The sequence below is a fragment of the Lactuca virosa genome, chromosome 1 (genome assembly GCF_052849685.1).
Source record: "Lactuca virosa cultivar CGN04683 chromosome 1, Lactuca_virosa_CGN04683_v6, whole genome shotgun sequence".
In the NCBI taxonomy this organism is placed as follows: domain Eukaryota; kingdom Viridiplantae; phylum Streptophyta; class Magnoliopsida; order Asterales; family Asteraceae; genus Lactuca; species Lactuca virosa.
In genome coordinates, this window is record NC_136426.1 from 24097064 (window position 1) to 24111001 (window position 13938).

Genomic DNA, 13938 nt, shown 5'->3' on the forward strand with positions numbered 1-13938 from the left:
TCCCGAACAGATTGTTGAATTTAAGACCCATGAGAGGGACGCGACAAAGGTGTCGTGTATTATGATTGCTACCATGACTGCTGAGCTTCAGAAGTCCTATGAGGACTTTTGGCCTTATGAAATGCACTAGGATTTGGTGGAAAGGTACCATCAAAGTGCTCGGCAGGAGAGGTATGAAATCATTTCCTCCATGATTACTACCAAAATGAAGGATGGAGAGTCTATCACGGCCCACTTGCAAAAGATGCAAAGGTTTGTGGACCGCTTGCTAAAGTTGAATGTCAATTTCGATGAAGAATTGGCAATTGTCATTATCCTACACTTTTACCTCCTTGTTATTATCAGTTTCGTATGACTTATCATATGAACAAGGAGGAGGTGACACTAAGCAAGCTTCAAGGTCTTTTGAGAACTGCTGAAAGCAGTTTGAAAAGCAAATTTGTTGTACCTACTCCTACTACTACTACCCATGTCTTGGCAATTGGACATGGGAAGGGAAAGAAGAGGAAAGCCTCCTCAAAGATCCACAAGGGAAAGTCCCATGTTGGATCCTCTTCTAGTGGATCCAAAGGTGGTCTTGCTACCCCCTCCTTAAATCCAAAGGAAGCAGAGTGCTTCCATTGTCATGAAAAAGGGCACTGGAAACGAAGCTGCCCCAAATACTTGCAGGACATAAAGGATGGGAAGATCAAGCCCTCCTTTGCAGGTATTTATATTATTCTGTCTAATAACTCATCACATGCTAATTCTTGGGTCCTTGATACAGGACGTGGTTTTCACATTTGTTCTGATTTGCAGGGTCTAAAAAGAAGTAAGGATGTGGAGCACGGGAAGATGAACTTGATCATGGGGAATAGGAAAAAGTCGCATGTCACCAAGATTGAAGTTTATTCTTTATTGCTTAGTAGCGGGTTAAATTTAGAATTGAATAATTGTTGCTACTCGTCAGATATGGCGAGAAATATTATTTCCTTTCATGGTTTGTATGAACAAGGTTTTACTTTTTCGTTTAATAATGAAATTGGTTCAATAAATGCTTATTATAATGAAATTTTTTATTTTGAAGCACTGCCTCGTAATGGTATATATGAAACTATGATGGTTGTAGATAACTTATGAAATAATGTGTTGCATATCGATTCGTCCAATGGTTTGGATAAAGCATGCTTATGGCATTGTCGTCTTGGACATGTCAACAAGAAGCGCATAGCCCAACTCCAAAATGATGGAGTTTTTGAGTCATTTGACTTAAAGTCAGATGACACATGTAAATTTTGTTTTCTTGGAAAGATGACCAAGTCACCCTTCACTGGTTCTTGTGCAAGGGGTGAGGGTTCGTTGGATCTCATACACATATATGTGTGTGGACCCTTCAGATCCGCCAAAAGGGATGTTAACAGCTTCTATGTGACTTTTACTGATGATTATAGTAGATATGGGTATATTTACTTAATCAAGCATAAGTCAGAAACCTTTGAAAAGTTCAAAGAGTTTAAGCAGGAAGTGGAGAATCAATTGGGCAGGAAGATAAAGATGCTCCGATTTTGTCGAGGTGGTGAGTATCTTAGTATCAAGTTCCACGACTATGTTAAGGAATGTGGAATTGTTTCACAATTGACGCCACCTAGGACACCACAACTTAATGGTGTGGCTGAGAGGCGCAATCGAACCTTGCTTGACATGGTTCGTTCTATGACGAGTCGAGCTTTGTTACCCATCTCATTCTGTGGGTATGCCTTAGAGACCGCCACCCATATCCTTAATCTAGTCCCAACTAAAAAGGTTGCCAAAACACCTCACGAAATATGGACAGGGAAGGTTCCCTCGTTAGCACATATCAAGGTTTGGGGTTGCAAGGTTTTCTTAAGACGAGAGACTCACGACAAGCTCGAACCTCGTAGTGGGCGATGTATTTTCATCGGCTATCCACAAAAGTCCTTTGGATATCTCTTCTATAGACCAAGTGACAATGTTGTCTTCGTTGCGAGGAGATGGGTTTCCCGTGAAAGAGAACTCATATGCCAATAGGACAGTGGGAGGCAAATTGACCTTGAAGAGCTTCAAGAGTTACGTGATGAAGGAACCTCAAACACTAGCGCTCAACCCGAGGAGGAAACTCCAGTTGAACCAGTTGACGAGTCCTTACCTCTGAGGCATTCCAGTAGAGTTAGAATGGCACCTGAGTTTTATGGTTTCCATATTACTACTGAAGGTGATACATTTATCAGTGATAGTACACTAGTAAATTTAGATGAACCTAACAGCTACAAGGAAGCCATGGCAGGCCCCGAGTCTGCGAAATGGAAAGAAGCAATGGACAGCGAGATTCAGTCCATGTATGACAATCAAGTTTGGAACTTGGTTGACAATGTACCGGGTCGTAAGACGGTTGGGTGCAAATGGATCTTCAAGAAGAAGACCGACATGGATGGGAAAGAACACACTTATAAGGCGCGATTGGTTGCGAAGGGTTTTACTCAAACTCCTGGAGTTGACTATGATGAGACCTTCTCACTAGTGGCTAAGATTAAATCTATAAGGTTTATGCTAGCCATAGCTGCATTTCCTGATTATGAAATATGGCAAATGGATGTCAAAACCGCTTTCCTTAATGGGAAGTTGGCTGAAGATGTTTACATGAATCAACCAGAGGGTTTTGTCAATGCAAAGTATCCTAATAGAGTGTGCAAGCTTGAGAAATCCATTTATGGATTAAAGCAAGCATCTCGCAGATGGAATCTTTGTTTCGATGTGAAAGTCAAAGAGTTTGATTTTTCGAGAAGCGAGGATGAGTCTTGTATATATGTCAAATCTAGTGGGAGTATAGTTAGCTTTCTTGTATTGTATGTAGATGACATACTACTCATAGGAAACGACATCCCAACCTTGCAGGAGGTTAAGTCCTGGCTTGGGAAATGTTTCACTATGAAGGATCTTGGGGAAGCTACTTATATTGTAGGGATAAGGATATTGAGAAATAGGAGTAAAAGACTAATAGGAGTTAGTCAAAGTACCTACTTGGACAAGGTGTTGAAACGTTTCAGCGTGGAGGAATCCAAGAAAGGAGAATTACCTATCCAGAGTAATACCAAACTAAGTAAGACTCAGAGTTCGAGTACAGATGCTGAGATAGCATAAATGATTCGAATACCTTATGCTTCTGCAGTTGGATCGATCATGTATGCTATGACTTGTACTCGCCCTAATGTGGCTTTTTCTTTGAGCATGGTTAGTCGATTTCAAGGGAATCCTGGTAAAGCTCACTGGACTGCGGTAAAGAACATTCTGAAGTACCTGCAAAGGACTAAGGACTGAGTCCTTACCCTCGGTGGGAATGATGACTTGAGAGTGATAGGGTATAGTGACGCCAGCTTTCAGACCGACAAAGATAATTTTCGCTCTCAGTCGGGTTGGGTATTTACCTTAAATGGAGGAGCAGTGACTTGGAAAAGTTCCAAACAGGAAGCTGTAGCTGATTCAACGTGTGAATCAGAGTACATAGCAGCAAGTGAAGCGTCGAAGGAGGCGATATGGCTAAAGAACTTCATCGAAGACCTTGGAGTTGTACCAACTATAAAGGAGCCTATGGAGATTATCTGTGACAACGAGGGTGCGGTCGCCTTAGCCAAGGAACCAAGGGATCATGGCAGATCCAGGCACATCGACAGAAAATACCACTTTACAATGCATCAAATAGAAGAAAGACTCCTCGTAATGAAGGGGGTATCGTCATAGGAGAACCCAACAGATCCCTTTACGAAGGGACTGAGTAGAGTTAAGCACTTGCAGCACGCTAGGAGTATCGGACTGAAGGACGATATTAGTTTTAATGATTAGATAGATATTTAGAAACTTTTAATAGTTTAAAATGTAACTGACATTTGATGATTGAATAAAAGGAATTTTATTTATAAGTAAAGTTACTATCTTGTGTCAATTGTTTAGTATTGTTTCATTTTGCATGTTTTGACTTACAGAATAATAAGATTATTCAAACCATCCACAGTCGATCATACTTTGGAAGTAGGTTATGAAAGTAGACTGTCATGAATGGGTTTTTTTAAGATTGTCTAAGGTGTTAGACATAGCAAAGTTTGCTTCAAACATTCATGAGTGCTCTTGAAATAAGATTTAGGTATTGGACTAAACCCACACTCACATGAATCACTTCATGAAATTTATCACGAGTGATTGTGAGATGATAATATCATATAGTCATCAAACCAAGATATATGAGTTGTTGATTATGATTTGGTTGTACATTGACAGTGCGAAAACGCATCAATAACTTGATGTTTTAAAACGTGTTGTTGTGTATGATTTAACGAGTAGTTAGTACAAGCATATAAGGTGAAGTTTATCTATTCTGTTTATCCTAAGAGGATTAAAAGCGATATTTTGGGCCCCTCGATGATTTTGGTTTGACTTATGTGTCGGGCCCGGTCAGGACTCAATTGATGTGTTCAATTAAGTTCTATGTCAAACAAATCAGAAATCGGGAAACAAACTGTTGAACAAAGAGTATGAATTTATTCCATGTCTTTGTCCACATGATATCTTGAAGAACCAAGGATTATATGATGCCTTATCTATTGGACGCGTCAGAGTACGACAGCGGCTTTTTGAGAGCTACGATTGCTAATCGGATTTTAAGTTGCATTGCCAATTATAGTTATTAGACTTATCCAAATGGGAGACTGTTGGATTAGGTGTCTAAGCCCATAACTATAATTGGTATGTACTTGACCCGATAGTAGCATGGTCCATTTCGGGTTGCCTTCACCAGAACAATTCGATAGATGAATATTTGAGAAAGAGGTTATTTGTGATTTATTGATATATTATTGGTATAATATATTAATTGAGAAATCATATTATTTAACTAGTATTGGTTAAGAATTAATTTAGAATTAATTTAGTGATCAAAAGAGACTAATTAAATTGGTACATATGTATTGGGCTAATGATCCATGATTGATTTGTGATGGGATAAGCTTATGGGTTAGGCCATGAAGTGTTAGTCCAAATCAAGTGTTGGATCATAAGCTTAAGTGTAAGAATTAGGGTTACACATGACTCTTGGAATTCTACACTATATATGTGTAACCCTAAGCACTAAAATCGACTACCACTTGCATTCCAAGTAGAGAAAACCGATTTTGAGTCTCCATAACCTCTCTCATATCCGTCTAGTTGTTTATTGGTGTTTGTGCATTGTTTGAGGCACAACACTTGGGGTGCTAAGTTCTCTTACGGACAAAGTTCTACTAGCTACATCAAAAGGTAATATTCTAACTTGTTTTATGATTCATATATCAAATTTTGTATGCTAGTTTAGGCTTTATGCTTTGGAAATCAATATTGCATGTATAATTAGAGAAAACTTAGATCCAAAGCATTAGGGTTGTATCTCGAAAGGAGGTCGATCTATGCTAGCGTGGTAGCTGTTGTTATACGAAAATTCGGCTAACGTAAGATACGTATCCCAACTGCCACCGAAATCTAAGACACATGCGCACAACATGTCTTCGAGAATATGTATCCTCCTCTCACTCTGTCCATCTGTCTGAGGGTGGAAAGCGGTGCTGAAGTGAAGACGAGTACCCATCTCATCGTGAAACAGCTTCCAAAATCTGGAAGTGAAATGGACATCTCGGTCTGACACCACCGAGACCGGCACTCCATGTCGTGCCACTATCTCACGCTCATAGATCTCGGCCAGCTTCTCGGCCGATATACTCTCCTGGATTGGGACAAAATGAGCACTCTTGGTCAACCGATCCATGATGACCCATATCGAATCTACTCCTCGTGCTGTCCTGGGAAGCTTCATGATGAAATCCATGGTGATATCTTCCCATTTCCACACGGGAATGTCCAATGGATGCATCTTGCCGTGGGGGCGCTGATGTTCGGCCTTGACCTTCCTACAGGTCAAGGACTGCTCCACGTACCATGCTATGTCCCGCTTCATGCAGGGCCACCAGTAATCAGGGTGAAGATCCCTATACATCTTCGTCGCCTCGGGATGGATGGAGAACCACGACTTGTGGGACTCATCCATCAGAACCTGTCGTACTCCGCCCCGGTACGGAACCCAGACCCTCCCATGCAAGGTCAACAACCCTCAACTGTCATAATCAAATGTGGCCATCTGGCTTATGATCCGCTCGCACCTCCGGCGCTCCTCCTTCAGGCCCTCTACTTGCGCCTCTCTGATCTTCTCCAGTAATGGAGTAATCACTATCATCCTCAGACAGATGTCTCGAATCGGGGCCGCTACCGCCTTGCGGCTTAAGGCGTCGGCCACCACATTGGCCTTACCCGAGTGGTAAAGGATCTCACAGTCGTAATCCTTCACCACATCTAACCACCGACGCTGCCTCATGTTCAGATTCGGCTGATCCATGAGGTACCTCAAACTCTTGTGGTCCGTATAAATGGTACAACGGACCCCATAGAGGTAATGCCGCCAAATACTGAGGGCGAAAACCACAGCCCCCAGCTCTAAATTATGCGTCAGATAGTTAGCCTCGTGAGGCTTCAACTGCCTCGAAGCGTAAGCTATCACGTGACCTCGCTGCATCAATACCGCACCCATGCCCGTAATCGAAGCGTCACAGTAAACCACGAAGTCATCGACGCCCTCCAGCAAAGTCAGGATCGGTGCCTCGCACAACAGTTGTCTGAGAGTCTCGAAAGTTGCCTGCTGCTTAGGCCCCCAGTGGAAGGTCACAGAGTTCTTGGTCAGTCGGGTCAAAGGAACAACGATCTTGGAGAAGTCCTGAATAAATCTCCGGTAATAACCTGCTAGACCAAGGAAAATCTGAATCTTAGTTGGAGACCTCCGAATCTCCCACTGCATCACGACCTCTATCTTGGCCGGATCGATCAGAATACCCTTCTGGTTGACAAGGTGCCCAAGAAACTGCACCTCGCGCAGCCAGAATTCACACTTGGAGAACTTTGCAAAAATTCTCTCCCTCCTAAGTGTCTCTAGCACCTCCCTCAGGTTCTCCTCATGCTGCTCCTGAGTCTTGGAATGAATCAATATGTCATCAATGAAAACTATCACAGACCGGTCCAGCATCGGTCTGCATACGCGGGTCATGAGGTCCATGAACGCGGCTGGAGCATTGGTGAGCCCAAACGGCATCACCACAAACTCATAGTGACCATAGTGAGTCCTAAAAGTTGTCTTCTACACATCCTCCTCCCTGACTCGCATCTGGTAGTAACCCGATCGCAGATCAATCTTGGAGAACCAAGATGCATCCTGTAGCTGGTCAAACAAATCATCGATCCTCAGGAGGGGATAACGGTTCTTCACCGTTACCTTATTCAGCTCCCGGTAGTCTATGCACATCCGATGTGACCCATCCTTCTTCTTCACAAACAGGATCTGGGCTCTCCATGGCGAACTGCTCGGCCTGATAAATCCCTTGTCTAGCAGCTCTTGTAGCTGCGTAGACAACTCCTGCATCTCGGGAGGAGCCAACCGATATGGCTCCTTGGCTATCGGAGCAGCACCAGGGACTAGGTCAATCCTGAACTCAACCTGTCTCTTCGGAGGTATCCCAGGAAAATCCTCCGAAAAATACGTCTGGGTACTCTCGCACGATCGGTACATCATCCACTCTTGCCTTACCCTTATCCTGGGTATCCATTACATAGGCGACATACCCTTCGCAACCCTGCTGAAGGTAGTGTCTCGCCCTCGCCGCCGAACATAAAGTCGGTCCATATTGTGGCCTCTCACCCTGGATCACTAACTCTCCCTCACTAGGAGTCCGAACTCTCACTAGCTGCTGCTCGCAGTCGATCACTGCCCCATTGGGGCTCAACCAATCCATACCTACTATAACCTTGTTCCCTCGCAGGGGAATGGTGTCCAAATCTACTGAAAACTGCTCGTCGAACAACTGCAGTGTACATCCCCGATGAACTCTCGTAACCTTGATGGTCCTATCGTCTACTATCTCCACATCAAGCGGCAAATCTAGCTCTCTAGGATCCCCTGTGAATCGCTTGCTGAGCGCGAGCGACACAAAAGATCAGGTGGCACCCAAATCAAACAGTACCAAGGCTGATATACCGTTCACTAAGAATGATCCTATAACATACACATAAACATAAGCAATACTCAATACAAATAAAGAGATAAGGAGAAGATACATACTTGTAACGACATCAAGAGTTGCACGTGCCTCCTCTGTTGTCAACTAGAAGGCTCTGCTCTTCGCCACTGGCACCTCTGTCTGGCCCTGACGTCCGTCTGTAATCCTCAATATAGCAGGGGCGGGTGCCGTCACCTTCCCTGCTGCTGCTAAACTTGGTCACTGGGACCTCTTGTGGCCCCTCTGATTGCACTGAAAGCAAATCAGGTTAGATACTGTGGTGGTGGTGGTAGCAGTACAATCCCAGCTGACATGTACAGTTCGGCCGCACTTGGAGCAGCCTGAACTACCCGCCCTGCACGTGCCCTCGTGCATCTTACCACACTTGCTGCAATGGCCTCGGCCCTGCTGGCCCTTCCCTTGGGAATCTACCTTGGGATTTTTTCCCGAGCCCTCCACGCCAGACACCGCCTCTAGCTTCCTCTTCCTCTCCATCTGTAAATCGATCTCCATCTCACGAGCCCTAGCAATCATATCTTCCAGCATCTTACAGCTGGAGCAGCTTACAAACTGGCGGATATCACTCCGCAACATCTCATGATATCAGACCTTCTTCATCTCCTCGTCCATCATGTACTACGGAACAAGAAGGGCCCTCTCCCTAAACTTGGCGGTGATCTCTACCAGTGTCTCAGTCGTCTGCTCGAGATCATGGAACTCCCTAGCTAGCTGTTGCACCTCAATCACAGGTGCAAACTCGGACCTGAACCTGGCCGAAAAATCACTCCAGGTCATCGCATCTAAAACCGCATCATCCCCAATGGCTCGTCCGACCTCCCCCCACCAGTCACGTGCCCTGTCCTTCAGAAGACAGGACGCAAGTCGAACCTTGTCCCCCTCGGGACATCTGCTAGTACGGAATGCGTTGGCAACATCAGCCAACCATATAGTGCTCGCAATGGGGTCCACAAGCTCTGAACTCCCTGAAAGTCAGTGTGCGCGACCCCATCATGGCCGCCACCTCGGTGCACAAAGCACTCAATCTCTCATCCATGAGCACCAAAATACCCTCCTTGATTGTGCCGAAGATCACAGGAGTCTGATCCAGAATACTGCACGTGATCTCAGACGAGATGAAGTCCCTTTTCTGATCGTCTAGCTGCCCGACTCTAGAGCCTGAGCCTGATCCCTCACCAGCGCCTGAACTGCCGACTGGTCTAGTGCGTAATACCACCATTCTAAAAACACATCATAAACACATCAGAATACTAATCATATCTCGAGGGATCACATAAACTACAATTTCCCCAGATTCATCTCATCCTTCCTTGATTCGAGTATGGATCATCTTCTTTCAGTAGTACGGGCCCATACTACCTTCCACATCTATCCGTACTTTCCTCAAGAACTGCCTCGACTCCACCAAGTCCCTTCTACTACTACTGCTGATCTCATGCTAATCTCATCCTAGGCTTTCCCTAGGGTAATCACCAACCCACTCTCCGCCATCAGCTGCATAAGAAGTCCATGCTATCTCCCCCTAACTAGATTGCGAATACCATTACATATCACTAAGACTAGATAATTCTTAGAATGAGAGGTCCTACCCTATAACGGTTAGACTCAGATGAGAGCTGCGAAATAGAGCTAAACCTAACCTTCTGAAATTATTTAGTCCTCGCAATATGCAACTTAACATATTCATTTACTAGTTAGTAAAAGATAACTAGAACTCCTAAAATCACAAAGCAAGCAACATTCGAGCATTAAGTACAAATAATCAAGCATATCCTAATCAGGCCATCACTGACTAATCTGTAGTAGCATGCGGTTCATAAAGCTGAGATACATATAACAGGCCTATAATGCATCCTTCCTAGATCCTTAGCCCTAATCTAGCATGCAGTTCTCACAAAGCTGATACACATATAACAGGCACATAAGGCATCCTTCCTAGATCCTTAGTCCTACTCTAGCATGCAGTTCTCATAACATATATTAACATAAACTTGTATGGGTAATTTGGGAGTACTTACTTGAGCTTGACTGATTGCATGCACAACACCCTTTTCTCTTTTCAAAGTTCTTTTCTCTTTTAAAAAAAATGCTTTTCATAAAAATGATTTTCTTTTGAAAATTTCATACCAAGTACTCAGTTCGAGTTCAGACACACTCGAGAGTGTGCCCGAATCCCTCAAACCAAGGCTCTGATACCAAATTGAAACATCCCAAAATTACAGTCTAAAAAAAATTCATTTTTAAGTCATTGATAAAACCATAATTATCCAAACATCATATAAAAACCATAGATCATGTATCTCAAATATCATAAAAATATGTGTAACATATCAGAGTAAAAACATCCCAGGCTAAACAAATGGTGTGTGCATTGCAATCATCCCGAGCTCTTCCCCTTGCTACCGGAAGTACTTGAATCCAAAACTGAAAACTGTAAGCACGAAGCTTAGTGAGTCTCCCCAAACTACCACATACCATACACATATAACATGCAACTAGGAGATATGGGCCCCACCCACACTCAATGAGATACAGACCCCACCCACACTCAACTACTATGAAATACGGGCCCCACCCACACTCAACTACTATGAGATACGGGTCCCGCCCACACTCAGCTACTATGAGATACGGGCCCCGCCCACACTCAGCTACTAGGAGATACGAGCCCCTCCCACACTCGGATTGTCATGCAAATAACATACAAGTATCACACAGGCAACAAGTATAACTATGCATATAAATTTTTACTATATCGTGCTATCTATGAGATACGGGCCCCACCCACACTCGGCTACTGAACATATCAAATATACAGGCCCCGCCCACACTTGGCTACTGAACATATCAAATATACAGGCCCCGCCCACACTCGGCTACTGAACATATCACATATACGGGCCGGCCTTGGTGCCGTAGACCCGTTCCTACTAAAGGAGACTCACCTCGCAAAGCTGACTGCTGAAATCTCGAGTGAGGAATCTCTGACGGATGCTCCCACGACTCCCCGACTATTAATATCACAATAACACTTAGTCAAAACCTAGTAATCCTCTTAGGATAAAATGACCATTTTACCCCTGGTCAAAGGCAACGTTTGGTCAAAGTCAAAGTCAACCATCCGAGTTGACTCAACTCGCCGAGTCATCCCCCTGACTCGCCGAGTCCTATAAATCCAGAAATCCTGAAATCATGATCCAACTCGTCGAGTCCCTTAGCAGACTCGCCGAGTTCTACCTTGTACAAAATCGGGACAAAACGTCATCAACTCGTCGATTCCATCTATGGACTCGCCGAGTTCCTTAGTCTGTTTAGGTCAACTTAAAGGATTAAGCCCCTACTCTTCAGATCCCTACTCCATACTTCATGTACATACTGGAAATACCCTTTTAAGGGTAAAGTTTCCAACTTTACCCACTATTAGTCCTTCTCAAAGAGTTAAACTCAAACACTAGTTCTCTAGAACATAGATCTTAGTCCAAAATCCATAATACTCCAAACTAACCCATCCTAACATATATCTAGGCCTTAGACACAACTTGAATACGTAAAGCTCCTAACTTTCCTTCCATGCATGGCCTTTTGGGGGTCAAAAGGCCATAATAACACCTTACAGCTTGAATGGGGCTTCCATGGTCATAAAGTTTTCACCTTTATGCCATGAAACCCCTTCTAGACCCCAGATCAAAAGGTAGAACACTTGGGACGTCCATTTCCCAAGGACCAAGTTTCTTGAACCAAAAACCCCATAAAGTGGAAATAAGGAGATCTAATGAACTAATAGGCAAGTTAGAGACTTGATTACCAGAAAGTGAAGGGAATGAGATGTTGCTTCTAGATCTACAATCTTCTATTGGATTCCTCAAGCTTCTTCTTCTTCTACAAGCTTCAAATCACAGAAGAACACTAAAAAATAGCTCACACACTCACACAACGCTCTAGGGTTTTGTGGATTAGGGTTTGAGACTTGGAGGCTGGAAATGAGGCCAAAAGTTGGGGATTAAGATGCTTAAATAGGGTACAAAACCCTGAAATTAGGGTTTCATGCTGGTAGACCTACTCACCGAGTTGAAGGCCTCAACTCGTCGAGTAGATGTCTTAAAACCCGCTTCCAAATCTCGATTCTACTCGACGAGTCTAGGGCTCCCAACTCATCGAGTAGCTCTACTAAAAATGAATAAATTATAATTAAATGCGTACCAGAAACCAGGCGTTACATTATCAAACACCCAAAAACAGAGGACATCAAAGTACAATGCTATTAATAACCAAGCCAAGATGCCAAAACCCTAATATTGACTGCAACACCAGTAAATGAGTAAAAACATGTTAAGACAATACTTCCACAATTCGCAGCAGCAACATTGTTGTAGTTTGAAACAATGTAGCCAATTATAACAATTTCATTCTAATATAAACCAATTTTCGATGTTTAGTGCTATAAGAGAGTAGATTTTCAAAGTACAACGCCCTAATAAGCAAAAGTTGAAAGTAAAATAGTACAACAGGGTAGAATTATCAAAATAAAATATTTTAATAAGAAAAAAAGTTAACTACAATGTTGTAATAGAAAGAAAACAAAGTAACATCGTATAGTAAACAAATAAATGAAAGTATATTGCAATTAGTTGTAATCAGCGAACCTACTTGGCTTATGACTTCTATACACCTTGATATCACAACCTTCCGTATAGCCGAACCAACAAAACCACTACCTCCCAACACTACAAGCTCATAAAAACAAATTTGTAAAAAAAAACAAAATTTAAACGATATAATTATAAGAAAACAAAAGCTAAACGAAATAAATCCTTAAAGATCATATGTTTACCGTCTTAGGTGTTGGGTTTTGAGCATTCTAACACTCCTATGGTGTACATGCAACCCTATAAACCTTGGATCTATGTTTTCTCTATTATACATGCAAATATTAAATATTCCAAGGTTTCATCCTAACTAGCATATTATGAAGCACCTATACTACAAAGTTCTAGTTAGATGACATACCTTTTGATGTAGCTTGATGTCTTCAAGCTTTAAGAGCTTAGCCCCAATAGTGTGGAAGCCTCAAGTGGAATCACAAATCACCAAAACACCTTGGAAAACCTTTAGAGAATATGGATACTTGGCTCACACTATGAAATCGGTTATTGCCCTCTTTAGTGTATCCACACTAGCCACTAGCATAATTTCATGAACCATAAGACCCTTTATATAGTGTGGAGGATTAGGGTTAAACCCTAATACCCATGACCTTTCATTTCCTAGGATCCATGGGTTAAAGCTCCATGGACTATCCATGAAGACTTAGCCCAACCTAAATGAACTTGGCCCACTACACACACACACACACACACATATATATATATATATATATATATATATATATATATATATATATATATATATATATATATATATATATATATATATATCTAAGAGTCCATATTTAATTAGTTCCTTTTGATCACTTAATTAATTATAAATTAATTCTTGATCAATACTAATTAAATAATATGATTATATATTAATATATTAGAACTTATAATATATTAATATAAATCATAAATATACTATTCTCAAAAGACTATCCCTATAAATTGTTTCGGTGAAGTGCAACCCAAATGGACCATGCCGGGTCGGGTCAAGTACATACCAAATATAGTTATGGACTTAGACATTAATCCAACAGTCTCGCACTTGGATAAGTCTAAAAATATTATTGAGTATGACTTCAAAAACCAACTGGCAATCGTAGCTCTTAAAGCCGCTGTCGAACTCTGATCTTGTCAATGAACTCTGA